We start from the raw sequence: 27,663 nt of genomic DNA on the forward strand, positions 1-27,663 counted from the left end.
TAGGTGACTGTATATATGTCAGAATATTTCTGGAGCAATACCTAAGGAAATATTATGACTATTTACCACACGTAAGTTTGGTTACAAGTAAATGAATTGGAAGTCATTTTAAATTACGGTGATGAAAATCTAAGCTAAACCGTTAAGTGAAGGGAGGAGTGTGATTTTTTCAATGTATAAACTTATCAGAATAAAAGGCAAATGTACTGGCCTGAGAGTATTTGAAATTGTAGATTCAAAGGAACCTAGAATTTTTCTGTCTGACTTTTTAAAAAAATCTGAAACTTTCTCTTATGTTAGCATAATTATATCAAATCAACTTCATCCTCAAGGCAAGCTAAGATTATCATCCAAAACTGGGTTTACTCCCTTATGAACTTATGACCACTGGCTAAAGTCATACAAATGCAAAGTTTAGGAATGTGTGCTAGCCTCAGAGTCATTTGATCAAGGAAGCTAAAGCATTCATTATGTTTGATTTTGTTTGTGTGATACTCTTACAAATAAGGCCGTGGAGGAGAGGTCTGCTACCAGAAGATAGACAGAAGGAATGTTGAGTGGAAAAATGATACATCAAATCTAAAGATGGTTGATAGAGAGAAAAATGTAAGCCTTTTTGTATTATTTTTTTGTTCTTCATGCCTACAGATCACCTTAATCAAAAAATAAAAAACAATCTATAATGAAAAAATCTAAAAAACTATCTATCTATATCTGAATCACTTTGCTGTGTAACTAAAACTGACACAATGTTGTAGATCAACTATATTTCAATAAAAATTTAAAAAATAAAGAACTGTAGATAAGTAGGAATATATAAATATTTGCCATGCTCAATTAGCAAGATATAAATCCAATCCCTTGAGGCCCTGTTTCAAGATCTGCTTTCTTTGATTTCTTTTATTTTTTCATTCTCATATCCCCCACTTCCTTAATAATAGCCACCATGAGGTTTCACGCTTGAAAGAAAACACATATCCATCATTGGATCTTTGTTTTGAATCAACTGAGAAAGCCTATTGAGTCTTTATTGATGAAATACTCTTTTATTTCATTAAAAAAAATATTTTCCAGTTGGTCAAGCCTCTGAAAGACTTTCTCTGTTTCTTTCTAGTTCTGCTTACAAGTTGTTTAATTCTTCTTTAATGATGTTTCTTTATTTTTAATACTTTGCCCAGCACAATGAACAGTAGTCAACACACAAAGCAGTGTGCCTCCCACGTTGCATCAGGCAGCCATTTTATTGTTGCACCTGGGCATAAAATGGGTTGCCCCCTTTTGAGCAACCCATTGGCTTCTCCACTGCTTTTGCCAATTGCTCCACCAATGCCACATATTTATAAAAAGTACAGCAGCATTTAACTTCAAGTTAGCAAGGACAGGATAGGCTTACTACAAGAACAAATAAGCCTAATAAACATGGTAGCTTAAAACTTAAAATAAGATTTTTTTCCTCTCTCTAACCTCATGATCTAGTGTGAGTCACTATATGAGTCCATCTTATGTTGATGCTGTCTGGACCATGATGGCTTTGAGTTCACCACAGCAGAGAGTGAGATGAAGGAGGTACATGCATTTTTCACTTCATCTGTGTAAAAATGCCCTTTTTTCACTTCTGTTCACATTTCCCTTGCCAGAACTAGTCGAATGGCCCTTATAAAGAAATATAAGGATATTCTATGATTACAAACAATTTTTTCATGTCTCTAATGATAATAAATTTTCTAGAAAAGTCCTGTTTCTTCCCAAGCATTTTTATATTCTCTTTTTAATTTTACAGAATGATTTCTATTCTCAATGCTCTTGTCGAGTACTCCCTGTCTAATCATAACTCCATATTCAGTGGTTTCTTTTTATGTTAGTTCTGGGAACATAGAAATCAAATAAGAAATTCCCCTTCTGCACCAACTACATTTTCTCTAGAGAGACTAGTTATGCCTAAAGCGGCCCTCTCTGGAATCTTGACTCTTTCCATTCCATTTCTATCCATTTTGTGTTGCTCTCAATAAATCTTCAAGGAGGCATCTGTAATGTAAGGAAAGACTGTGAGACTTGACTTGAGTAGCATCTTAACACGTGGCTCACCAGATCTGTTAACACTGAGCAAATCATTCGATTCTCTAAGTCTTAAAAGTCCTTTTTCTTAGAATGAGAATAATTAATTTAATAATAAATTAATTAGGATATTACAGGTGTAAGAAAGATAACATATATAAAAGTGCTACATATTCTATAAAACACTATATAAAACTGTTTAACTTTTAAATTGTTAAACAATAGTACTAAATATGTGTGGTTTAGTTGGCTAATTAGAGACAATATTAAAATCATTGCCTGCATTCCCCAAATATGCCACACTGATTTTTACAACAGTTCTATTGAGATAAAATTTGCATATTATAAAACCAATCCCTTTTTTAAGAGTACAGTTTAATTGTTTTGTTTTAATATAGCCACAGAATTGTGCAACCATCACCACTGTCTATTTTTAGAACATTTTCATCTTCCCCCCAAAAAACTATATTCTCATTAGGAATCATTTCTCATTGTCCACTGGACATTTCATATAAATGGAATCATACAATATTTGCTCTTTTGTGACTAGCTTCTTTCACTTGGCATTATTGTTAAGAATCTGTCAAATTCATAATTCTTAAGTAGAGCACAGCATGCCTGATGGTGAAGGGAACACTGGTTACCACAATGTGGTCAACAACAGACCACAGGAGAAATTGAAATAGAAAATTTGTTACTCGTAGATCCAGAGGAAGTACCCACCATGCCTCACGGGTCCACCTAGGGGGATGGAGGCAGAGTGGAGACAGAACAATAGGACCTGGGGTACATGTTTTTATTAGGCTCCATGGGTGTACTGTTTGGGGGTTCTTGGGCTAAGGTCAAATTGGTCATTTCAAACCCAAAGAGCCCCCAGTGGTCTTACCTAAAGTGAATAAGGTAAAGGCTCTGGAGGCAGGGGAGACTTAATTACCAGGAATGATGAGGGAGTCATATCAGGAACTTACATTTGCTGTGACTCTGTGGGCTGCTATCCGAGCGTGTACTATGGCCTGAGAGGCTAGTAGCAGTTTAAGGTCCTCATAGGCTACACAAAATGGATGCCAGAGCACCAATACCATGGAGTAGTTTAGCTAAGCTTTCAGCAGTTATGTTTTCAAGGTTCACCTATGCTGAAGTATGTTTGTATAACTGCTGGAGGAAAGTGCCAGAAGTTAGAGCAGATCAGTCTGTAAATTAAACACATAAAATTTCTCTTTAGGCTACATAGTTTGTTCTGTGTCTTTTGAATAATTTCACTTCTCAAATTTGTTCTATTATACTTTAGGTTCTTAAACTGTTATTTGTGTAAAATTGGAAATAGGCCGACTGCTAATTGCCATGTAATCACAGGCCAGGGTCAAAAGCAGCTGACACATTTTGACATCACTCAGGCTGGACTCAGAAGAAAAGTTCAGTTTCTATTCCTCATTCCAAGATGTTTAACTTGTGATCAAATACATTTGAAGTTATTTGTTATAACTTTAGGAGTCAAGAGGAGGGAACAAATATTTTTCATCTTGTAAATCAAGGAAATAAAATAACAAATAGTTACACAGGTAGGAAGCTGAGAATTTATAAGAGCCTGTATATTTAGAAGTTTAATTTCCTAAGTCTTAAAAATAAAAACTATCTTATTTTCTCTGATAGCTTGCTAACCATGTCTATTAACCCACTCATAGAGCAGGTGAATTTTTCTTTTCTGATTCAATATGATTTACTACCAAAAGCCCAGAGACAGAACCTGTGGGGTTCAGTCTTAAAAAAAAAAAAAAAAGTGGCCTATTTTCTATGAAATTCTGATTCTTTGTAATAATGAATTGATTCTTCTTTCAAAAGTATCTGGAAATTCCTCATTTCTCTCCTTTTTAGCCATGACTCTCATTGTTGAAATTTTGCCATTCTCTTATGTGACTCCCTGCTTTTGTTAATTTAGTATATGATATACAATAGATGTAATAAATTATATATATCTTAAGGATTTTAAAATGTAAAAGAAAATTATTAGTATTTACTAGTATGTGACAGTATACAAAGAAAATTTTACTTTAATAAAATGTCACATATGTAGTTTGTAAGTTTTGACAGATACAAAAATGGCAGGATGTGTGCTATTCTTGTATTTGGATGAATACCTCCCAAAAGCCCAGAACATATCAGATCAGTTTCACATAAAATAAAATACACACATCAGGCAGGGAGACATCAAATTCTCTTCTTCTTGTAACTATCTGAAAACTAGTTAGATTCCCTAGTGGCTCAGATGATAAAGAATCCACCTGCAATGTGGGAGACCTGGTTTCGATCCCTTGGTTGGGAAGATCCCCTGGAGGAGTACATGGCAACCCACTCCAGTATTCTTGCCTGTAGGTCCTTATGGACAGAGGAGTCTGGCGGGCTACAGTCCATGGGGTCGCAAAGAATCAGACATGCCTGAGAGACTAAGCACACACAAAAACTAGTTTAGCTCACAGAAAAGCCATATCCAAACTTGAACTAGATATAACCTTTTTGAAGAGCTGGAGAGCTTTTTCCCTTCACTATATACAGGTATAGCCATGCATCTTGGTTTCAGTAAGAGACACAACTGGGAATAATTTGAAACACCATGAGTAAGGAAGTTTCTGAGATATTTATAACTTAAACCCAAACCTGGAAGTACTAAAACTCCTAAGGGAAAAGTCTGATCTTTTACAATTTTCTCCAGAATGAAATACAGAATTATTTCAATTTAAATCATTTTGGGAGGGGTACTATGCTTTTTCCCTAACTATCAAGACTGGATTTATATTTTAATGCCTAAAATAATCAATTGCTGGTAAAAGACCTTGCTGACTAAGCATTTAACTTAAGTTCTCAAAGTTTAAGTTCAGCATTCAGTCCCTGTAGTGTCATTTGACTGTAATAAGGTTAACAGAAGGTTTGAATGGAACTATCTGAATTCACTATGAAATGAACTCACTATTTCTTCTATCAGATGAATACTAAAGAGAAGCAGATAGCATTCACAGAATAACACATCAATAATAAATGCCTTAGAGAATTTATAGGATCTTGTTTTATTAAGTTAGGTTTGGAGGGATTTGTTTGTTTGTAGCCATTGGTAAATGCTGCAGCTAGAATATGGGCTGAATCAATCATTTTAGCATGTTGAGAGCTCAGTTTTGTGTTGAAAAACCCTAATTGTTTCATGAAACATTGAGGGATATCTATTTAACGTATATTCACTAAAAGTTACTAAGTTTAAGCATTCGGAACAGATATTTTCAAGAACACAGTGAAAAGTAAGGTAAAATAAAGCAATATGATAAATCCATCTACCTAGTACATACTAGAACTGCTAAAATAATTCAAATCAGAGAGCTTCCTTTTGGCTGGATGGTCGCATTTTTGGAAGACTTCTGGAAGAAGTAAAATGATGACTAAGGCCTTAAATTTCTGTGGCTACTATTTCTATGAATGAAACTGATAAAAAAGTGTTTTTAAGGAAAATATTGAGTGCTGAGATATTAAAATATGAAGTATGGGTTTTAAATGTGGCTGAACAGTCAATTAAAAGGAAATGGTTTTAAGGACCATGGGCCATTTTGAGTAGAACCATTAGAGATCAAATTGCCAACATCCACTGAATCATTGAAAAAGCAAGAGAGTTCCAGAAAAACATCTACTTCTGCTTTATTGACTATCCCAAAGCCTTCAACTGTGTGGATCACAAAAAACTGTGGAAAGTTCTTAAAGAGATGGGAATACTAGACCACCTGACCTGTCTCCTGAGAAATCTGTATGCAGGTCAAGAAGCAACAGTTAGAACTGGACATGGAAAAACAGACTGGTTCCAAATAAGGAAAGGAGTACATCAAGGCAGTATATTGTCACCCAGCTTATTTAACTTATATGCAGAGTACATCATGGGAAGTGCCAGGCTGGATGAAGGACAAGCCGGAATCAAGATTGCCAGGAGAAAATAATAACCTCAGATATGCAGATGACAACCACCCTTATGGCAGAAAGTGAAGAAGAACTAAAGGGTCTCTTAATGAAAGTGAAAGAGAAGAGTGAAAAAGTTGGCTTAAAGCTCAACATTCAGAAAACTAAAATCATGGCATCTGGTCCCATCACTTTATGGCAAATAGATGGGGTAAAAAAGGAAACAGTGACGGACTTTATTTGGGAGGGCTCCAAAATCACTGCAGTCAAGAAATTGAAAGGCACTTACTCCTTGGAAGAAAAACTATGACCAACTTAGAGAGCATATTAAAAGCAGAGACATTACGTTGCCAACAAAGGTCCATCTAGTCAAAGCTATGGCTTTTCCAGTAGTCATGTATGGATGTGAGAGTTGGAGTATAAAGAAAGCTGAGAGCCAAAGAATTGATGCTTTTGAGCTGTGGTGCTGGAGAAGACTCTTGAGAGTCCCTTGCACTGCAAGGAGATCCAACCAGTCAATCCAAAAGGAAATCAGTCCTGAATATTCATTGGAAGGACTGATGTTGAAGCTGAAACTCCAATACTTTGGCCACCTAATGAGAAGAACTGACTCATTTGAAAAAACCCTGATGCTGGGAAAGATGGAAGGAGGAGGAGAAGGGGATGACAGAGGATGAGCTGGTTGGATGGTATCACTGACTCGATGGACATGAGCTTGAACAAACTCCAGGAGTTGGTGATGGACAGAGAAGCCTGGTGTGCTGCAGACCATGGGGTCGCAAAGAGTCAGACACGACTGAACGATGGAGCTAAATTAACAGTTCCTGACAAGGGTTTTGGACAAGTAATATTTTTAATATAAGAAGAACTGTAATCTAAGAAAATGCTAAATTATAATTCTTAGACACCAGATACCATCTATATCTTTTATAGCTAATAGGTCTTCTTTATGCTTATGACTCCCAAATATAAACTTACAAATCTGACCCCTCTCCAGATAGCATCTCAGTGTCTTCTACTTTGTAGGTGCTGAATAAACATTTATTGGGAATTAATGAGTAAATAAACAAGTGACGAAAGAGTGAATAAATATAGCTGAAGTGGAAAGTAATTTATGTGGTCTGTTTTAGAATGAGATGGGAGAAAGAAAAGTAGTATGAAAATCATTCACTTTGTGTTACTGGAGAGTTATTTCATTGACAAGGAAAATACCTAAGTATAATCCTACTCCATTCTGATGCTTCCATTTACAGCAAAATTTATTAGAATGATTGCCATGAAATCACTGCTTATCCTTCCAGTTTCTGAATCCAACCTCAACTCACATCTATTGGGTTCTCATTTGTTGAGAATTTGCCATCTCTGTGCGGCCAAATGTAACGTTTTTAACTCATCTTGTTATCCTTTCAAAAGTATCTGAGACCTGTTCTTCTAGAAACACTTTGTCCTTTCATCTGGTTCTATCGTATCATGTCACTCTGATTTGTCTCCCAGACCTCTCTTTCTAGGTTCTTTATTTTCTTGTCTCTCACCCTTATTTTTTGCAGTGTCCCATTTCTACGTGCCACATTTTTTTTTTTCCTTTGATGTGTGAATGTAGACCTGCAGCTTTAAAGTGGTTCTCCATATTTATGATTCCCAAATCAAAAACTTACAAACCTGAGCTTTCCCCAGAAATTAAAAAATGTATATATCCAACTCACTACTTGACACAACCACCGAGATATAAACTAGCATTGTGGTCTCAAAATTATTCATTTACCCCATCAAAAGTATTTGCCCCGTTCTTCTCTAATTCTTGAGTGTTAATCACAATCAGCTCAGTTGTACAAGGTTAATACTTACGCATTTCCCTTGATAGTTATTTTTATTTCACTCCCTAAATCCAACTAATGATCAACTTCTCTCAATTATAATTCTAAAAACGACCCCAAATTCATTCACTTCTTTTCATATCTACCATTAATACTCTTGTCCAATCCACCATCATCTTTCATTTAAATTACTGTAGTTAACTCATGACTGACTTCCTCAATTTTGTGATTCTTGCACTGCAATCCACTATCCATACAGTAACCATAAAGAGTTTTAAAATCATAGGCAGTTATTGCAATCCCTTTGCTTGCCAACCCTCAATGTTTTATCAATTAGTTTGGATTGCTGCTATAATTATCACAAATTCAGTGGATTAGAACAAGACAAATATATCATCTTACAGTTTTGGATGGGACATCTTAACACAAGACTCCCTGGACTAAATTCAAAATATTGGCAAGTCTACCTTCTTCTTGGAGGCTCTAAAGGAGATCCATTTCCATGTCCTTTGTAGCTTCTAAAGACCACCCACATTCCTTGGTTCATGGTCTCTTTCTCCATCCTCAGAGCCATCAGCATTTTGTCTGCTTGTGCCCTTTTTCATAGCTATATCTTCCTCTGACTCTCTCCTTCTGCCTTGTTCTTCTTGGCAAGGATGCTCGTGATTATACCAAAAATGCAGGATTATCTCCTTATCTTGGAGTCAGCTGATTAGCAACCTTAACTCCATCTGCAACCTGAATTCCCTTTGCCATGTATGTAGCATATTCAGTTTCCACAGATTAGGACGTGGAACTCTTCAAAGGCCCCTTATTCTGGCCCACACAGCATCACATTAAAACAAAATATAAAGCTTTTACTCTAGCTTCTAAAGTGTTAGCTGCTCAGCATGTCCAACTCTTTGTGACCCCATGGACTGTAGCCCTCCAGGCTCCTCTGTCCATGGAAGTCTTCAGGCAAGAATACTGGAATGGATTGCCAATCCCTTCTCCTACTTTATTTAGGCTTTTCTTACTATGTCCAAACTATTCCCTTTATACCACTGTCCCAGTCACATTGTCTTTCTTTCTATTCTTCAGGGAGAACAAACAAAATCCACGCCAGCCCCTCCACCTTCCAAACTAGCTGTTTCTCTGGTTGTATGCCCTACTCGATCTTCATATAGCCAACTCCTTATTGTCTACATCTCACCTTAAATTTTGCTTTTTCAGAGATGGTTTACTATACCAGTATATACAAAGAAACTGTCCATATATTATCACATGATTAAATATAAATTCTCTATCAATCTCTGCTTTTTTCTTGTTTATAAATTTATTTTTGTGTTAATTAACTTCTCTTAAGTACACACAACACACACATAGTTCTATGCTCTAGTGTAGGTGTTGGTAAACTCCTTTGCTTATTCAAAATTCCTCAGTGACACTCCACTGCTAAGAATAGACTCTCAAGACCCAGCATACAGGAATGATTTGTCCCTTGCCTGGCTCTCCAACACACTTCTACTTTTCTTCTGTTAATAAGGTCCACAAGCACTAGCTTTTTGTAATTTCCTACACGTATTATCCAACCCTCTTCCTAAAGGGTTGGATAAATCTTTTATCTTTTTACGTCTACTTCTTTGCCTGTTAACTTCTTAACTTTAATACCGAGTTGAGAGGTAATCTCATTCATGAATCTTTCTCTGACTGTTCAGCAATATCGTGTGTATATTTTAGTCATCACCTTTCAATGGCATTACAATTTTCTGATCAAAGGATTGATACCATAATAGTAGACAAGCACATTGAGATCATGAATAATAACTTATTTATTTTTGTGTCTCTGGCACCTAATCTATTTTTCACCCATAATAGATATTCAATAAATGTCTAACGAACAACTGTGGACCTGTTCTCTGAGCTTTGTTTCCTTGACTCTTCTCTGTGAAGGCTGATCGTGCACTGGTGTTGCTAGGACAAGAGGTTGTATCAACCATGTCTTCTAGGTCCTCTTTTGCTTCTATTCAACTCACATCTGTAAATAGAAATGGAAATATAAGCGTAAGTAATAAAAATATAAATATGTATCATTCAACCATCCTTATTGAAGTCACCTGCTAACTTTTGCTTTATCTGTTGCTTCTACCTTCCCACTCAAGGCATCATCGTGAGGAACTTCAGCATTTGTATAAATATCACAATGTGGGGAGGAAAAGTAGAATCCTAAGATAAGTATTTGAGTTTAAAACAGCAAGTAAGACAAAGAAGAGAATGGAATCACTAAAGGAAATATTTACAAGCTCGCTACCCTTGAATACTGAAACTTAATTCCACTGGAGGAATTCTATGAACCAGGACAAAACACACTCCGAGCACTATACCATCCAGGGGTGAGGGATCTAGTCCCTCACTGGTTGAGAGCTTTAGGGAGAAGTGTTAGTTGCTTAGTCATGTCTAACTCTTTGCAACCCCGTGGACTATATCGTCTGTCCATGGAAATCTCCAGTCAAGAATACTGGAGTGGGTTGCCATCCCCTTCTCCAGGGGATGTTCCCAATCCGGGGATTGAACCCAGGTCTCCCACATTGCAGGCAGATTCTTAACCATATGAGCCCCCAGGGAAGTCCATGGGAGAAGGGAGGTATTAATTTCCCAGCACTTCCATCCTACCTCACAGATGACAAAGCAGGCTCCCAAAGCTAGGGATAGCCTCAAGCTAAAATAAACGTGCAGCAATTGGCAGTTATAATACATAAGGCTGGCAATTGGTCCTGGAGAAGGAGTGGGGCAGGGCATTGCAGTGTCAGTTACAGTAGACAGCAGTTGTATCATGTTAGCCTCACATTTGCTGACATCATGAGTTCTGTTTACATTCACTCGCATTTTACAGCATACACCAATGATTTTAGCTACAATTTTTTCCTTGTCATTGCTCAGAACTCCTCTGCTTTTGAAGCATAAATTCTAGTAGCTTATTTCTGAATAAAATTTCTTATCCTTCTGGTTTTCTTACTCATTTCCATAAGACCAATCTCTAACTTTACAATGTCCATTTTAGCAGCTCCCTTTTAGCTTTGATTCCATTACGGTAACATTGGCCATTTATGGGACATCATTCCTATTTTAATGTATTGGCAACACCCTCATTCCATTACCTCATTGCTCTTTGATTTCACATACTCTCCAAATACCCAATCATGGATAATTTTCAGCATCTAATTTCTCAGCACCTATGCCTTTCTGATGAATATTGCAAAAAGAAATCTAACAGTGCAGATTGAGCCATTAGAGATTTGTGATTTACTCATAGCTGAGCCCTTCATACTATTCTGCAATCTTATTACATGTACTTAATGATCAACATCTATTTCTCTCAAAAGCTATGTGAAAGTTGTATTTCCTTAACCTCTGAATTCATCCATTCTGTCTTCTCAAATATTAGACTTATTTTTTATTTCACACAGAAAAATCAAGACTAATGTTTTGAAGCTTTCAGCTTCTTATCTGCCTACAATGTATGTCTATTTACTTCTACCAGTACCTTCTTCTGATAATTTCTGATGAAGATGTGTCTCTGCCACTCTCTGAGGCTAAATCTTCTCTAGTTATTTCCCTTATTCTTTCACTTTGCTCACCATTTCTCCCAAGTTTTTCTTGGATATCCTAGTTATTCCTACGTATTGATCCGCTCTAAACATTTAAACACACATGGGCTTTCCATTTCACAGAAACTCATAAATCAGTTCAGTTCAGTCGCTCAGTCGTGTCTGACTCTTTGCGACTCCATGTACTGCAGCACGCCAGGCCTCTCTGTCCATCACCAACTCCCGGAGTTTACCCAAACTCATGTCCATTGAGTCGGTGATGCCATCCAGCCATCTCATCCTCTGTTGTCCCCTTCTGCTCCTGCCCCCAATCCTTCCCGGCATCAGGGTCTTTTCCAATGAGTCAACTTTTCGCATGAGGTGGCCAAAGTATTGGAGTTTCAGCTTCAACATCAGTCCTTCCAATGAACACCCAGGACTCATCTCCTGTAGGATGGATTGGTTGGATCTTCTTGCAGTCCAAGGGACTCTCAAGAGTCTTCTCCAATGCCACAGTTCAAAAGCATCAATTCTTCGGCACTCAGCTTTCTTCACAGTCCAACTCTCACATCCATACATGACTATTGGAAAAACCATAGCCTTGACTAGATGGACCTTTGTTGGCAAAGTAATGTCTCTGCTTTTTAATATGCTGTCTAGGTTGGTCATAACTTTCCTTCCAAGGAGTAAGCGTCTTTTTAATTTCATGGCTGCAATCACCATCTCCAGTGATTTTGGAGCCCCCCAAAATAAAGTCTGACACTGTTTCCACTGTTTCCCCATCTATTTCCCATGAAGTGATGGTACCAGATGCCATGATCTTAGTTTTCTGAATGTTGAGCTTTAAGACAACTTTTTCACTCTCCTCTTTCACTTTCATCAAGAAGCCCTTTAGTTTCTCTTCACTTTCTGCCATAAGGGTGGTGGCATCTGCATAGCAGAGGTTATTGATATTTCTCCCGGCAATCTTGATTCCAGCTTGTGCTTCTTCCAGCCCAGCATTTCTCATGATGTACTCTGCATATAAGTTAAATAAGCAGGGTGACAATATACAGCCTTGATGTACTCCTTTTCCTATTTTGGTGAATTCAAAACGCATAAATAAGCAAGATAAATACCAAACAAAGCATGATACAGCATGCCCTTTAATACCTCTCTGGTGGTCTTTTCTGTTTTTTTGTTTGTTTTTTGTTTTTTTTTAAGTCATTACAACCTCATCATCTTCACTTTTTCAACTTTGGTCCACTATTAAACACATCACCTTTTGACTTTCACCTTCACTGCTTTAGTTTAATAAGGTGATTCATGACTTAGCTATAAATTTATGAGCACTTTTCAAGAATTAACTTCATTGGCTATCTTGGTGGCATTTAACACTGTTGCTTCCTTCTTTACTTTTTGAACCCTTTTCACCCATGATTCTTATGAAAATATCATTTTCAGAATTGTTTCATTTTGGCTATCCTTCAGACATCTTTGTATAGAATCTACTTTCATTGTTAGCTCTTTAAAAGTTGATGTCCTTTTTACTTGTGTCCTTGATAATCTCTACCTATAACCTTGGTTCTCTATTCACTCAGCTGCCCCAAAGCTGTGACTTTAAATATCACTGCTATGCTACTACTTTCAAGATTTATATCTCCAGCCCAGAACCTACCAAACACACTAGCTATCTTATGAAAAACTCTAATTATGTACAGCATGAAGATTATACCTTTTTCTCTCGTGGACAGTTTCTAAGTGAATGACTAAATCAATACCCCAGTTCATACCTAAAGGCTCTTGTAGGTATATGTTTGACTTGAAGTCACCCATTATTTATTCCTTTTTGGAATCATTCCTTTACTTTTCAATAAATTTTTATTTAGCTCCCACTGTATGCTGAGCAACTTCTAGATGCTGATTATCTAGATACTGATGGTCAAACGCCCCACTCTCTAAGAACAGGAATTGACAACTAATGCCCATGGACCAAAACTATCTCACAGCCTGCTTTGGTTATTAAAAGTTGATCGAAAACAGCCACTCTTTTGTTTATATATCATTTACGCCTGGTTTTATACTGCAAAGATGTATGCATGCATGCTAAGTCGCTTCAGTTGTGTGCAACTATTTGCGACCCTATGGAGGGTAGCCCACCAGTCTCCTCTGTCCATGGGAGCCTCCAGGCAAGAATACTGGAGGGGCTTGCCATGCCCTCCTCCAGGGGATCTTCCAGACCCAGGGATGGAACTTGCGTGTCTTATGTCTCCTGCATTGGCAGGTAAGTTCTTTACCACTAGCGCCACCTGGGAAGCCCACTGCAATGAAGAGTTTAGTAAGTGTAAGAGAGACTGCATATCCCAAAGCCTAAAATAATTACTATCCATCCCCTTTACAAAAGATAACACAATGAGGTTGGAGTACAGATGTACCATTCTGAATGGAGAATACATTGAAAATTTGGTTAAGACTTTTTAAGGAAGAAAAGTTAAGGTCAGGTGAAAGATGGTAAGGGCCTCAACTACTGTAGTGAGAATACAAATGAAAAATACCCATATTCTAGAAATATTTCATAAGTAAAGTTAACAGGATTTAGTCATTATTTGGTTTTAGTGGTAATGCTAGGAGAGGTGGGAATTAAGTAAACTTCTTGGGTTTCTTACATTGGTGGAGAGTGATGTCAATAACAAGGAAAGCAAAACAAGAAGTACAGTCAGGTTTAGAAAAAGTGAAAATCTGAATGGAGAGGAGATACTGCAGCATCATTTATCCTGGTTTTAGTCGTAGGGACACTGAGCAAAACTCCTTCTAAAAGCACTGATGGAATTTTTTAGTATACAAGGGTTTCTTTAGCTTTTCAATTAATGAAACTTTTAGTTATTTAGCATGTCAATCATACTCACTGAATTGTTTTGTATTAATATTTCTTTACATGACAGATTTCAACTCACCCTGTGTGAGTGATAGAAATATACTATGTAATTATAATCATGACAAATAATGAAGAAACACAAAAGTACTGTGTGAAAGAAAGGAAAATAGACTTAAATAATGAAACCTAGAGTTAATTTTAGACTTTGACACTCATTTGATAAGTGCCCTCTGGCATGAAACCGGATCTCAGTTTCCTTACACGAAAAGAGGGATTATAACAATAATACCAGTGGAGAAACAATATATGAAAAGTGCTTTGAAAAATCATACAAAACTATATAAATGCAAATTATTGTAACAAGTTTAATTTACACAGAATATGACTTAAGCATATCAAAACTGCTGATCTTAATAACACACTTGCACATATACATGAAAATACATACACATATAGGTGCAAAACTTGAAATATAGAATTTTCTATCCCCATGAATATATTTGAATTCTTAGTGTATATGTGCATGTTTATTTTCCTTTCTTCATTTATTCATTTATTTCACAAATATTTATTATTAACTTCTAAAAGTCCACTATTTTGGGTGCTATGGATATAGTAGTAAAACAAGCATTAAAGTAGTTTTTCTCCCTTCATAGAGCTTACACTCTATTTCAAGAAGACAGATACTAGAGAGGGGATGGAGGCTCAAGAGGGAGGTGATTTATGTATAAGTATGGCTGAATTGCATTGTTGTACAGCAGAAACCAATACAACATTGTAAAGCAACTTTCCTCCAATTAAAGAATAAATTAAAAAATTTAAAACAACAGATACTAAATGAAATAAAATATATATTATTTATATATTTAAATTGTTATAAAGAAAAATTAAGCAAGAAAGATAGAGAGTTCTGGGGGCTGTGAAGCCTTGACAGCTTTAAATAGTTTAGTGTGCAATCCTCAAAGAGGAAGAAAGAAAAAGGGACATTTGAACAAGGAAGTAGCCATCCAGGTGGATAACAAGTAAGCTCAAAGTGTTTGAGGGACGAAAATGGGATTTTTAGAAACACCAAAAGAGGCAATATGGCTGATTAAAATGGATAAGGATATGAGATTAGAGTTTTAAAGGGGTGAGTCTGAGGAATTCAGGCAGTTTTTAACACAGTTCTTAAGAAGATGGCTATTAGAATTTACTATTACCATCTTGTTAATTGTATTCTGGTACAATTACCAAGATGGGATACAGAATAAGATAAGAAAATCTAAATGTATTGCCAATGTATTAAACACCTTCACAAAGGGTGTAAGACAGTCAAGTTCTGATCCAAGTAACTTTGAAAATGAGTGTAATCTGCAAAAGAAAAGTCAAAAGAAATTGTGTATAAATACCACAGTTTAAAAAGTTGTTTCTCATGGAAGTGTGGGTTAACAGTTCTGAAAACATGATACATGTATACTTTGAACAATTTAGTAAATTTGTGGTGGGTGCTGAAAGCCAGATTTGTCACTGCTGGAGTTGGAGGTTACAGTTGAGCAAGGGAAGAAGGCTAGAATGCTGTAGATGATAAGGGACGAGAGTCAGAGACATCAGAATACACCCATTTTTATTTACTACATATAGAGATGGTAATGAGTAGAAATATACACATATGTATACACATGGTTTACTATACATATGTATTACTGCCTTGCTCTTTTAGTTGAGAGGGCTTCAGAGCAATAATCTCTGAGTAGAATTAAGCACACCTAGCACTCAGAACTTGATTTCTAATGCCATTTCTCAATAATACGAACCAAGATTCCTTGGAGAAATGCTAATTCTAGGACCATGAGAGGAAATATATAAGATGAACCTGAAGCATTTTATAATTCCAGAAAATACTTTTTAAAAAATCCAAAAATTCTACAATGATGAGTATGTCAAAGGAATACATGACCAAATTGAGAGAGTCCCAATGCCTAAAGCAGGGAAAATGTGAACAATAAAATAAATTGGATCATAGCTCAAAGTATAAACCATATATTCATGAATCCACAGGCATAAGAAGAAATGATTGCATAAATAAATGTGGGAATTGACAAATGTCTCATGAAAAATTCCAAATAATTGGTGTAGATAGTCCACCCTTGAAGGATAGCTTTCTCTGTGTAAGTTGGGCTGTATATAGTGATTTTCTTCCAAAGAGTACAGTATGGAAAGGAGGAAAAAAAAGATAAACTGAACAGTGCAGAAACCTGACAAACACAACCTCAAGCTACATAATAAAAGTCAACATCAACAGTGATAGAGCAAGTTTATAGTATGTATCTTGAAATGATGAGATGAGACTGGCACTTCAACTCTGTGGTCTTCCTTCCAAAACCACATAACCCTCATCTAATCATGAGAAAAACATCAGACAAATCCCAACGGAGAGAATTTCTACAAAATACTTGTCCTGTACTCCTGAAAACTGTCAAGGTCATCAAAAACAAGGAAAGTCTGAGAAACTGTCTTGGGAAAGAAGAGACTAAGAAGACATACAACTAAATGCAGTGTGGTAAAAAGCTACAGAATTCTGAATACAGTATAAACTTTAGTTAATGGTGATGTATAAATACGGGCTCATTTCTAACAAATATATTCTACTAATATAAAATATTAATAGTAGATAAAACTGGTTGTATGGGTCACAGTAATTCTTTATATTACCACCTCTTTATATTACCTTTAATTTTCATGTAAACATAAAATTAAACTTTTATTTTTTTAATTAACTTATTTTTTAATTGAAGGATAATTGCTTTACAGAATTTTGTTGTTTTCTGTCAAATCTCAACATGAATTGGGTATAGGAATACATGTATCTCCTCCCTTTTGAACCTCCCTCCCATCTCCCTCATCCCACCCCTCTAGGCTGATACAAAGACCATGTTTGAGTTTCCTGAGACATAGAGCAAATTCCCGTCGACTATCATTTTACATAAGGTAATATAAGTTTCCATGTTACTTTCTTCATACACCTAACTCCCTCCTGTTAGATATCTATTTTACATATGGAAAAGTAAGTTTCCATGTTACTCTTTCCATACATCTCACCCTCTTCTCTCCTCTCCCCATGTCCGTAAATCTATTCTCTATGACTCTTTCTTCACTGCTCCCCTGCAAATAAATTCTATGGTACCATTTTTCTAGATTCTGTATATATGCATTAGTATACAATATTTATCTTTCTCTTTCTGACTTAGTTAACTCTGTATAATAGGCTCTAGGTTCACCCACCTCATTAGAATGGACTCAAAGGCATTCCTTTTTATGACTGAGTAATATTCCATTGTGTATATGTACCACAACTTTATCCATTCATTTGTCGATGGACATCTAAGTTGCTTCTATGTTCTAGCTATTGTAAATAGTGCTGCAATGAACTATGGGATATATGTGTCTTTTTAATTTTTGTTTCCTCAGGGTATATGCCTAGGAGTGGGATTGCTGGGTCATACGGTGCTTTTATTCCTAGTTTTTTAAGGAAACTCCATGATGGCTATTCTGACTGGTGTGAGGTGATATCTCATTGAGGTTTTGATTTGCATTTCTCTAATAATGAGCAATGTTGAGCATCTTTTCATATGTTTGTTAGCCATCTGTATGTCTTCTTTGGAGAAATGTCTGTTTAGGTCTTTTTCCCATTTTTTTGATTGGGTTGTTTGTTTTCCTGGTACTGAGTTGTATGAACTACTTGTATATTTTCAAAATTAATCTTCTGTCAGTTGTTTCATTTGCTAATATTTTCTCCCATTCTGAGGGTTATCTTTTCACCTTGTGTAGAGTTTCCTTTGCTGTGCAAAAGCTTTTAAGTTTAATCAAGTTCCACTTGTTTACTTTTCTTTCTGTTTCCATTACTTTAGGAGGTGGATTATAGAGGAACTTGCTTTGATTTATGTTATCGAGTGTTCTGCCTATGTTTTCCTCTAAGAGTTTTCCAGTTTCTGGTCTTAGATTTAGGTCTTTAATTCATTTTGAGTTTACCTTTGTGTATGGTGTTAGGAAGTGTTCTAATTTCATTCTTTTACATGTAGCTGTCCAGTTTTCCCAGCACCATTTATTGAAGAGGCTGTCTTTGCTCCATTGTATATTCTTCCCTCCTTTGTCAAAAATAAGGGACCCATAGGTGTATGGATTTATTTCTGCGCTTTCTATCCTGTTCCATTTGTCTATATTTCTGTTTTTGTGCCAGTACCATACTGTCTTGATGACTGTAGCTTTGTAGTATAACTTGAAGTCAGGAAGGTTGATTCCTCCAGTTCCATTCTTCTTTCTTGGGACTGCTTTGGCTATTCAGGGTCTTTCGTGTTTCCATATGAATTGTGAAATTTTTTGTTCTAGTTCTGTGAAAAATGCCATCAGCAATTTGATAGGGATTGCATTGAATCTGTAGATTGCATTTGGTAGTATAGTCATTTTCACAATATTGAGTCTTCCTACCCAGGAACATAGAATATCTCACTGTTTATGTCATCTTTGATTTCTTTCATCAGTGTCTTATAATTTTCTGCATACAGTTCTTTTGTCTCCTTAGCTAAGTTTATTCCTAGATATTTAATTCTTTTTGTTGCAATGGTGAATGGGATTGATTTCTTAGTTTCTCTTTCTGATTGTTCATTGTTAGTATATAGAAATGCAAGTGATTTCTGTGTATTGATTTTGTATCCTGCAACTTTGCTAAATTCACCGATTAGCTCTAGTAATTCTCTGATACTATCTTCAAAGCTTTCTATGGGATTCCCTGGTGGCTCAGAGAGTAAAGCGTCTGCCTGCAATGCAGGAGACCTGGGTTCAATCCCTGGGTTGGGAAGATCCCCCGGAGAAGGAAATGGCAACCCACTCCAGCATTCTTGCCTGGAGAATCCCGTGGACAGAGAAGCCTGGTAGTCTACAGTCCATGGGGTCACAAAGAGTTGGACACGACTGAATGACTTCACTCACTCACTCACATGTACAGTATCATGTCATCTGCAAACAGTGAGAGCTTTACTTCTTTTTTTCTGATATGGATTCCTTTTGTTCCATTTTGTTCTCTGATTGCTGTAGCTAGGACTTCCAGAACTATGTTAAATAATAGTGGCAAAAGTGGACACCCTTGTCTTGTTCCTGATCTTAGGGGGAATGCTTTCAGTTTTTCACCATTGAGAATAATGTTTGCTGTAGGCTTATCATATATGGCCTTAACTATGTTGAGGTAGTTTCCTTCTATGACCATTTTTTGAAGAGTTTTAATCATAAATGGATGCTGACCTTTGTCAAATGCTTTTTCTGCATCTATTGAGATTATCATGTGGTTTTTATCTTTCAATTTGTTAATACGGTGTATTGCATTGATTGATTTGCATATATTGAAGAATCTTGGCATCCCTAGAATAAACCCAACTTGATCATGGTGTATGAGCTTTTTGATGTGTTACTGAATTCTGTTTGCTAAAATTTTGTTAGGGACTTTTGCATCTATGTTCATCAGTGATGCTGGCCTGTAGTTTTCTTTTTTTGTATTGTCTTTGTCTGGTTTTGGTATCAGGGTGATGGTGGCCTCATAGAATGAGTTTGGAAGTGTTCCTTCCTCTGCAATTTTTTGAAAGAGTTTTAGAAGGATAGGCATTAGCTCCTCTCTAAATGTTTGATAGAATTCTCCTGTGAAGCCATCTGGTCCTGGGCTTTTGTATTTTGGGAGATTTCTTTAATCACAGCTTCAATTTTAGTGCTTGTAATTGGGTTGGTCATAATTTCTATTTCTTCTTTGTTCAGTCTTGGAAGATTGAACTTTTCTAAGAATCTGTCCATTTCTTCAAGGTTATCCATTTTATTGCCATATAGTTGTTCTTAATAGTCTTTTATAACACTTCATATTTCTGCATTGTCTATTGCAACCTTTCCTTTTTAATTTCTAATTTTGTTGATTTGATTCTTCTCTCTTTTTTTCTTGATGAATCTGGCCAAAGGTTTGTCAATTTTGTTTATCTTCTCAAAGAACCAACTTTTAGTTTTATTAATCTTTACCATTGCTTCATTTCTTATTCACTTATTTCTGCTCTGATCTTTATGATTTCTTTCCTTATTCTGATTTTGGGAGTTTTTTGTTCTTCTTTTTCCAGTTGTTTTAGGTGTAAAGTTAGGTTGTCTATTTGATGTTTTTCTTGTTTCTTGAGGTAGGATTGTATTGCTATAAACTTCTGAGAGAGTCATTTCCTAGGCAGGTTGATAAGAGGTCTGCTGCTGCTGCTGCTAAGTCGCTTCAGTCGTGTCCAACTCTGTGCAACCCCATAGACAGCAGCCCACCAGGTTCCCCCGTCCCTGGGATTCTCCAGGCAAGAATACCGGAGTGGGTTGCCATTTACTTCTCCAGTGCATGAAAGGGAAAAGTGAAAGTGAAGTTGCTCAGTCGTGTCTGACTCTTAGCAACCCCATGGACTGTAGCCTATCAGGCTCCTCCATCCATGGGATTTTCCAGGCAAGAGTACTGGAGTGGGGTGCCATTGCCTTCTCCGGATAAGAGGTCTAAGGGTCCCCAAAGAGAGAGGGGTCTGGAGTTCTCAAGGAGGAAGAAAGGACAAACTTTTTTTTCTTTTCTCTCTACATTCCTTAGGATTATATAACAATAATGTATCCTGCCTGAGGACAGTCTCTGGATTAAACCTTCTGGCTAATTCTGTTATATTAAAATGTAAATTATGGGAGTAGGTCTGGTGAGGTCTTTTACAACCTCCAGACATTCTTTTGATTCACTGGAGAGTATATAACTCCTCTGCTAACACTAGCAAGCAGGTACTCTTTCTGCTCCCTTCTGATGCCTATGTCAGAAGCTTTCTCTATCTCCTTTATACTTTAATAAAACTTTATTACACAAAAGCTCTGAGCGATTAAGCCTCATCTCTGGCCTCGGATTGAATTCTTCTCCTCTGGAGTCCAAGAATCCCAGCGTCTTTTCGTGGGTCAGCAACAAACCTTTCACTTCCCTCTTAGAACAGCTTTTGCTGCATCCCATAGGTTTTGAGTTGTCATGTTTTCATTGTCGGTTGTTTCTACAAATCTTTTGATTTCCCTTTTGATTTCTTCAGTAACCTGTTGGTTAATTAGAAATGTATTGCTTAATCTCCATGTGTTTGTGTTTCTCACAGGTTTTTTCTTGTAATTGATATCTAGTCTCATAGTGTTGTGGTCAGAAAAGATGCTTGATATAATTTCAACTTTCTTAAAGTTACTGAGGTTTGATTTGTGACCCAAGATGTGGTCTATCCTGGAGAATGTTCCATGTGCACTTGAGAAGAAGGTGTATTCTGCTGCATTTGGATAGAATGTGCTGAAGATATCAATTAGATCCATCTCATCTAATGTATCATTTAAGACTTGTGTTTCCTTATTAATTTTCTGTTTTGATGATCTGTCCATTGGTGTGAGTGGGGTGTTAAAGTCTCCTACTATTATTGTGTTACTCTCAATTTCTCCTTTTAGGTCTGTTAATGATTGTCTTATGTATTGAGGTACTCCTATGTTGGGTGCATAGATATTTACAATTGTTATGTCTTCCTCTTGGATTGTTCCCTTGATCATTATGTAGTGTCCTTTATCTCTTCTAATCTTCTTTATTTTAAGGTCTATTTTGTCTGGTATGAGGATTGCTATTCCAGCTTTCTTTTGCTTCCCATTTGCATGGAACATATTTTTCCATCCTCTCACTTTCAGTCTGTATGTGTGGGTTTCTTGTAGTCAGCATATATATGGATCTTTTTTTTTTTATCCATTCAGCCAGTCTGTGTCTTTTGGCTGGAGCATTTAATCCGTTTACATTTAAAGTAATTATAGATATATATGTTCCTATTGCCATTTTCTTAATTGTTTGCGGTTTGATTTTGTAGATCTTCTTCTTCTTCTCCTGTATTTCTTGGCTATATAATTCCCTTTAGCATTTGTTGTAAAGCTGGTTTGGTGGTACTGAATTCTCTTAACTTTTGTTTATCTGAAAAGCTTTTGATTTCTTCATCAATTTTGAATGAGATCCTTGCCAGGTAGAGTAATCTTGGTTGTAGATTTTTCCCTTTCAGTACTTTAAATATATCCTGCCATTCCCTTCTGGCCTGCAGAGTTTCTGCTGAAAGATCAGCTGAGAAACGTATGGGGTTCCCCTTGTATGTTACTTCTTGCTTTTCCCTTCCTGCTTTTAATATTCTTTCTTTGTGTTTAGTCTTTGTTAGTTTGACTAGTATGTGTCTTGGTATGTTTTCCCTTGGTTTTATCCTGTATGGGACTCTTTGCACCTCTTGGACTTGATTGAGTATTTCCTATTCCATGTTGGGGAAATTTTCAATTATAATTTCTTCAAAAATTTTCTCATACCCTTTCTTTTTCTCTTCTTCTTCTGGGACCCCTATAATTTGAAAGTTGGTGTGTTTGACATTGTCCCAGAGGTCTCTGAGACTATCCTCAGTTCTTTTCATTCTTTTTACTTTATTCTGCTCTTCAGAAGTTATTTCCAGCATTTATCTTCCAGCTCACTAATTCGTTCTTCTGCTTCAGATATTCTGCTATTGATTCCTTCTACAGTATTTTTAATTTCAGTAATTGTGTTGTTTGTCTCTGTATGTTTATACTTTAATTCTTCTAGCTCTTTGTTAATTCATTCTTTCATTTTCTCCATTCTGTTTTCAAGGTTTTTGATCATTTTTACTATCATTATTCTGAATTCTTTTTCAGGTAGTTTGCCCATTTCATTTTCATTTATTTAGACTTTTGTGTTTCTAGCTTGTTCCTTCATTTGTGCAATATTTCTCTTCATTTTCATTATTGTTTTAAAAAACTTATTGTGTTTGAGGTTTCCTTTTCCCAGTCTTCAAGGATGAATTCTTTCTTCCTTTTGGTTTCTGCCCTCTTGAGGGTTGTCCAGTGGTTAGTGTAAGCTTTGTATAGGGTGAGATTTTTGCTGAGTTTCTGTTTGTTTGTTTGTTTCTCCTCTGATGGGCAAGGTTGAGTGAGGTGGTAATCCTGTCCTCTGATGATTTGGTTTGTATTTTTGTTTTGTTTGTTGTTTAAATGAGGCGTCCTCCACAGGGTGCTACTGGTATTTGGATGATGCTGGGTCTTATATTCAAGTGGCTTCCTTTGTGGGAGCTCCCACTATTTGATACTCCCTAGAGTCATTTCTCTGGTAGTCTAGGTTCTTGGAGTCAGTGCTCCCACTCTAGAGGCTCAGGGGTTGATTTCTGGTCAGGAATGAAGATTCCACGAGCAGTTTATTGTGGCATTAAATGAAATTAAAACTAATTCCCCAAAACGAGAAACCAAAGACGAACCTCAAACAAATGGCAGTTACAAAACCAGGAAAATAATAATTATAATAATGGAACATACACATATACATATATATCCATAAACAAAAGCAAAACAGTCCAACAAAAATAAAGTACAATAGATTGACCCAGCGAACAAAGGAAACCAAAAATTATATCTACTAGTTAAGAACAAAACTAACTAAAGCACAAACTGGAAAACAAAACTAAAGCAAGATGTCAAGTGAGGAATAAAGCAATGAATACAAAAGTAAGAAATATGTTGAGAGGAAAGGAAAGAAAGAAAGAATAGATGTGCAAAGTTAAACAGAGGTAGACAAAGAAGATTTATATACATTAAAGATTAACTTCAAAGGGAAAAGAATAGTAGGAAAAGCAAACAAAGTAATAAATCTAGAAAAAATAGTAATAGATTTTTTAAAAAGTTAAAAATTAAAATTAAAAAAAGAGAAAAGTACAAAAAAGAAAAAAAAAGTAAGGAAAACTCCACAGAACTGCAAAAGCCCAACATAGAGGCAGAGGTTTATAACAGCAACAAAAAATGTGACTGAGGAAAAAAAACAAAACCTCAAAAGCTTAATTTGATTTCATAGTGCCAAAAAAAATTGACAACTGCAACGGTGGGGGGGAATGAAAAGAAAAAAGAATCCAAAAGAATGTACAGAACAAGTCAAAACAAAAGAATAATAAATGTTTGTCTTGAGTCACTGCTGTCAGAGTCCTTTCCCTCCCTGGGAGTCACAGTCCACCTCACCTCCCTAGGATGCCCTCCAACATTCTGGGCCTGCTATGGGGGCAGCTTAGATTCTAATCTGGTCCTGCTCCTGTGTGTTCTTGCCTTCAATGTCCACAGCTATCAGAACTAGTGTGTTTTCTTTTGTGGGAGCTATCAATGTCCTTTTTTTGTTCTATAGTCACAGAGTCTGTCTAGTTGATCATGTGATTTAATCTGCCACTTGTAAAGATGGTGAGAAGGTTTTAGGTCTTCTTCCTTAGCCACACTGCCCCTGAGTTTCAGTTGTGGTTTAATTTCTGCATGTGGGTTGTCCACTTGGATTTGCTCCTGAGGCTGCCCTGGAGGACATGGGTCTGCCCAGTGAGGGCCAGGTGTGGAGGTGGTGCAGCTGCTTGGGTTGCAGGGGTTCTGGCAGCACCAGGTACTCAGAGGATTTGGCGGCTAGGGCAGCAGGAAATAGAGTGTTCTAGAAGGGTATAGCAGCCAGTATTGGCCAATACACTCCAGTATTCTTTCCTGGAGAACCCCCCTGGCAGAGAAGGCTGGCAGACCACAGTCCACAGGGTCGCAAAGAGTTGGACACGACCAGAGTGCTCCTGTATGCATAGATGCAAGATTTGCCAATGGTAGCTCTGCCCCAGTGAGGGTTGAGCTTGAAGGTGGTGCGGCTGCTTGGGTCTCTGGTGGGGACTCTGGTGGTGCCAAGTGTTCAGACACATGGACTGCTTCTGCTAAAGGAGTTATGGTCCTATCAGTGTCTTTATCGAGCCTCTGGTAGCTGGCCAGAGAATGCGTCTTTGGCTAGTCCTTCTCCATAGCTCTGCCTGTTCAGGCATTTAGAGGGCTCCCTTGCCTGGGGTCCTTCTCTGTTGTTCTACATCAGGCACATAGAGGAAGCCCCCCTGGTTGGGATCCTACTCTGTAGATCAGTGTATCAGCACATAAAGGGGCACCTTGGGTGGGGTCCTACTCTGTAGTTCCCTGGGTCAGGTGCTTAATGGGCCAGCCTCTCTATTGTTCAGCTGCCAATGCTGGCATGTTGGGAGAGAGAGGTTATGGTGATGGCTCCACCCGCTATGCGTGACTCAGCAGTATCGCCTTGCTTCCATGGCTGGCTGGCTTTCCTCCACAGGCATTTCCTATCAGTCTCCTCCCTCACATCTCCTCGGTCTGTCTCTCCGCAGTCAACAGCAGCCCTTGCCCTGGGATTGCTCCACAATCCCTAAACTCCAGCTCCCAGCCACTGCGCCTTCCAGGGGACCTGTGTCCCTGTCCAGAGTATGTATGGCTGTGGCAAGGACTGTCTGATTCTTATTCCATTTAGGCTGCCACAGATCAGCTGTTTCACTCTTAGCCTTAATGTTTCTCCTCTGACTCAGACAATTGCCCCCATGTGTGGATTAAATGCCTGTTTCTGTTCCCCCACCCAATGAGGGCAGGTCCATTCCTACTAACACTCCTGTTTTTTCCTTTAGTTCCTTCATCCTACTGAGTTTTTCATGGTTCTATATATTCTTTTCTGCTGGTCAGGTACTCCTGTCCACTCTCAGGTGGTGTTCTGCATGCAATTCTGTGTCTGAAGGTGTATACCTGATGTATCCATGGAGAGAGATGCACTCCACATCCACCTGCTTCTCTGACATCTTTTTCTCCTTTCCAAATTAAACTTTTATTTTTGAAATAACATTTTATTTTTGTTGTTGGAGTTTCTAGTGTATATTTACTTGCCCAAACTGGTGGTCCCTTGGCCCACTTGCAACAGTTTTCTGACCCCTTAATTAGATCATGACAATGAGATTTTTAAATTTGGTAAAAATTCTATCTGGTCCCTGTCATGAAATCTAGAAACAGAGTCAGAAAAATACAAATAGAATTTTAATTGTTAGCCAAATATTCCATGGTGACTCAGGAGTGAAGAATCTGCCTACCAATGCAGGAGACTCAGTTTTGATCCCTAGGTTGGGAAGATCCCTTGGAAATGAAAATGGCTACCTACTCCAGTATTCTTGCCTGGGAAACCCCGTGGACAGAGGAGCTTCATGGCTACAGTCCTTGGGTTGCAAGAGTCAGACACAACTTAGATACTAAACAACAACAGATACTCAGTGGCTATTCAGTTCAGTTCAGTTTAGTTCAGTCGCTCAGTCGTGTCCGATTCTTTGCGACCCCATGAATTGCAGCACGCCAGGCCTCCCTGCCCCTCACCACCTCCCGGAGACTACCCAAACCCATGTCCATCGAGTCGGTGATGCCATCCAACCATCTCATCCTCTGTCGTCCCCTTCTCCTCCCGCCCCCAATCCTACCCAGCATCAGGGTCTTTTCCAATGAGTCAACCCTTCACATGAGGTGGCCAAAGTATTGGAGTGTCAGCTTCAACATCAGACCTTCCAATGAACACCCAGGATTGATCTCCTTTAGGATGGATTGATTGGATCTCCTTGCAGTCCAAGGGACTCTCAAGAGTCTTCTCCAACACCACAGTTCAAAAGCATCAATTCTTCGGCACTCAGCTTTCTTCACAGTCCAACTCTCACATCCATACATGACCACTGGAAAAACCATAGCCTTGACTAGACGGACTTTTGTTGGCAAAGTAATGTCTCTGCTTTTAAACATGCTATCTAGGTTGGCCATAACCTTCCTTCCAAGGAGTAAGCGTCTTTTAATTTCATGGCTGCAATCACCATCAGCAGTGACTTTGGAGCCCCCCAAAATAAAGTCTGATACTGTTTCCACTGTTTCCCCATCTATTTCCCATGAAGTGATGGGACCAGATGCCATGATCTTAGTTTTCTGAACGTTGAGCTTTAAGCCAACTTTTCCCCTCTCCTCTTTCACCTTCATCAAGAGGCTCTTTAGTTCTTCTTCACTTTCGGCCACAAGGGTGGTGTCATCCACATATCTGAAGTTACTGATATTTCTCCCGGCAATCTTGATTCCAGCTTGTGTTTCTTCCAGCCCAGCGTTTCTCATGATATACTCTGCATATAAGTTAAATAAGCAGGGTGACTGCGGGGGGCAACCTGCGAGCAGGACGTGCCTTGAAGAACTGCCTTGTTAACTCAAGGGTTAATTCCAGGGCAACCTGACAAGCAGGCTCTGCTTTGAGAGCTGGGGCTGCCTTTGTTAACTCAAGGGTCGAGTCCAGACATAGTTCTCTGTCCCGCCACCTCTTATTGTTTACTAGGGAAACTCCTTGCAGCTTACTGGAGCGCATCTGACGCAGGACAAATGGCTTTTATGACCTGAGTCCTGAGAAACAGAATCATGGGAAAATCATGGGAGTTTGATTAATAGACTTATGTTTTTTAGGTGATTTCTGATGCATGTTACTCAGGTAATTTTTAATAATAGTATTGTATAAGAATTTCCTGGTATAAGGGTATATAATTCT

At 37.6% G+C, this 27,663-nt stretch overlaps 1 long non-coding RNA gene across 1 annotated transcript in view; it reads right to left on the reverse strand.

Moving 5' to 3' along the window:
* LOC145530335 (uncharacterized) overlaps positions 1–27,663 on the reverse strand; it is a 143,202-nt gene that overhangs the window by 15,499 nt on the left and 100,040 nt on the right. Inside the window, exon 4 of the long non-coding RNA XR_014071679.1 lies at positions 9,688–9,813. This is a non-coding gene — a long non-coding RNA (uncharacterized LOC145530335). The remainder of the gene's footprint in view (positions 1–9,687; positions 9,814–27,663) is intronic.

The sequence above is a fragment of the Giraffa tippelskirchi genome, chromosome 1 (genome assembly GCF_054371585.1).
Source record: "Giraffa tippelskirchi isolate mGirTip1 chromosome 1, T2T-mGirTip1v1.2.pri, whole genome shotgun sequence".
NCBI lineage: Eukaryota > Metazoa > Chordata > Mammalia > Artiodactyla > Giraffidae > Giraffa > Giraffa tippelskirchi.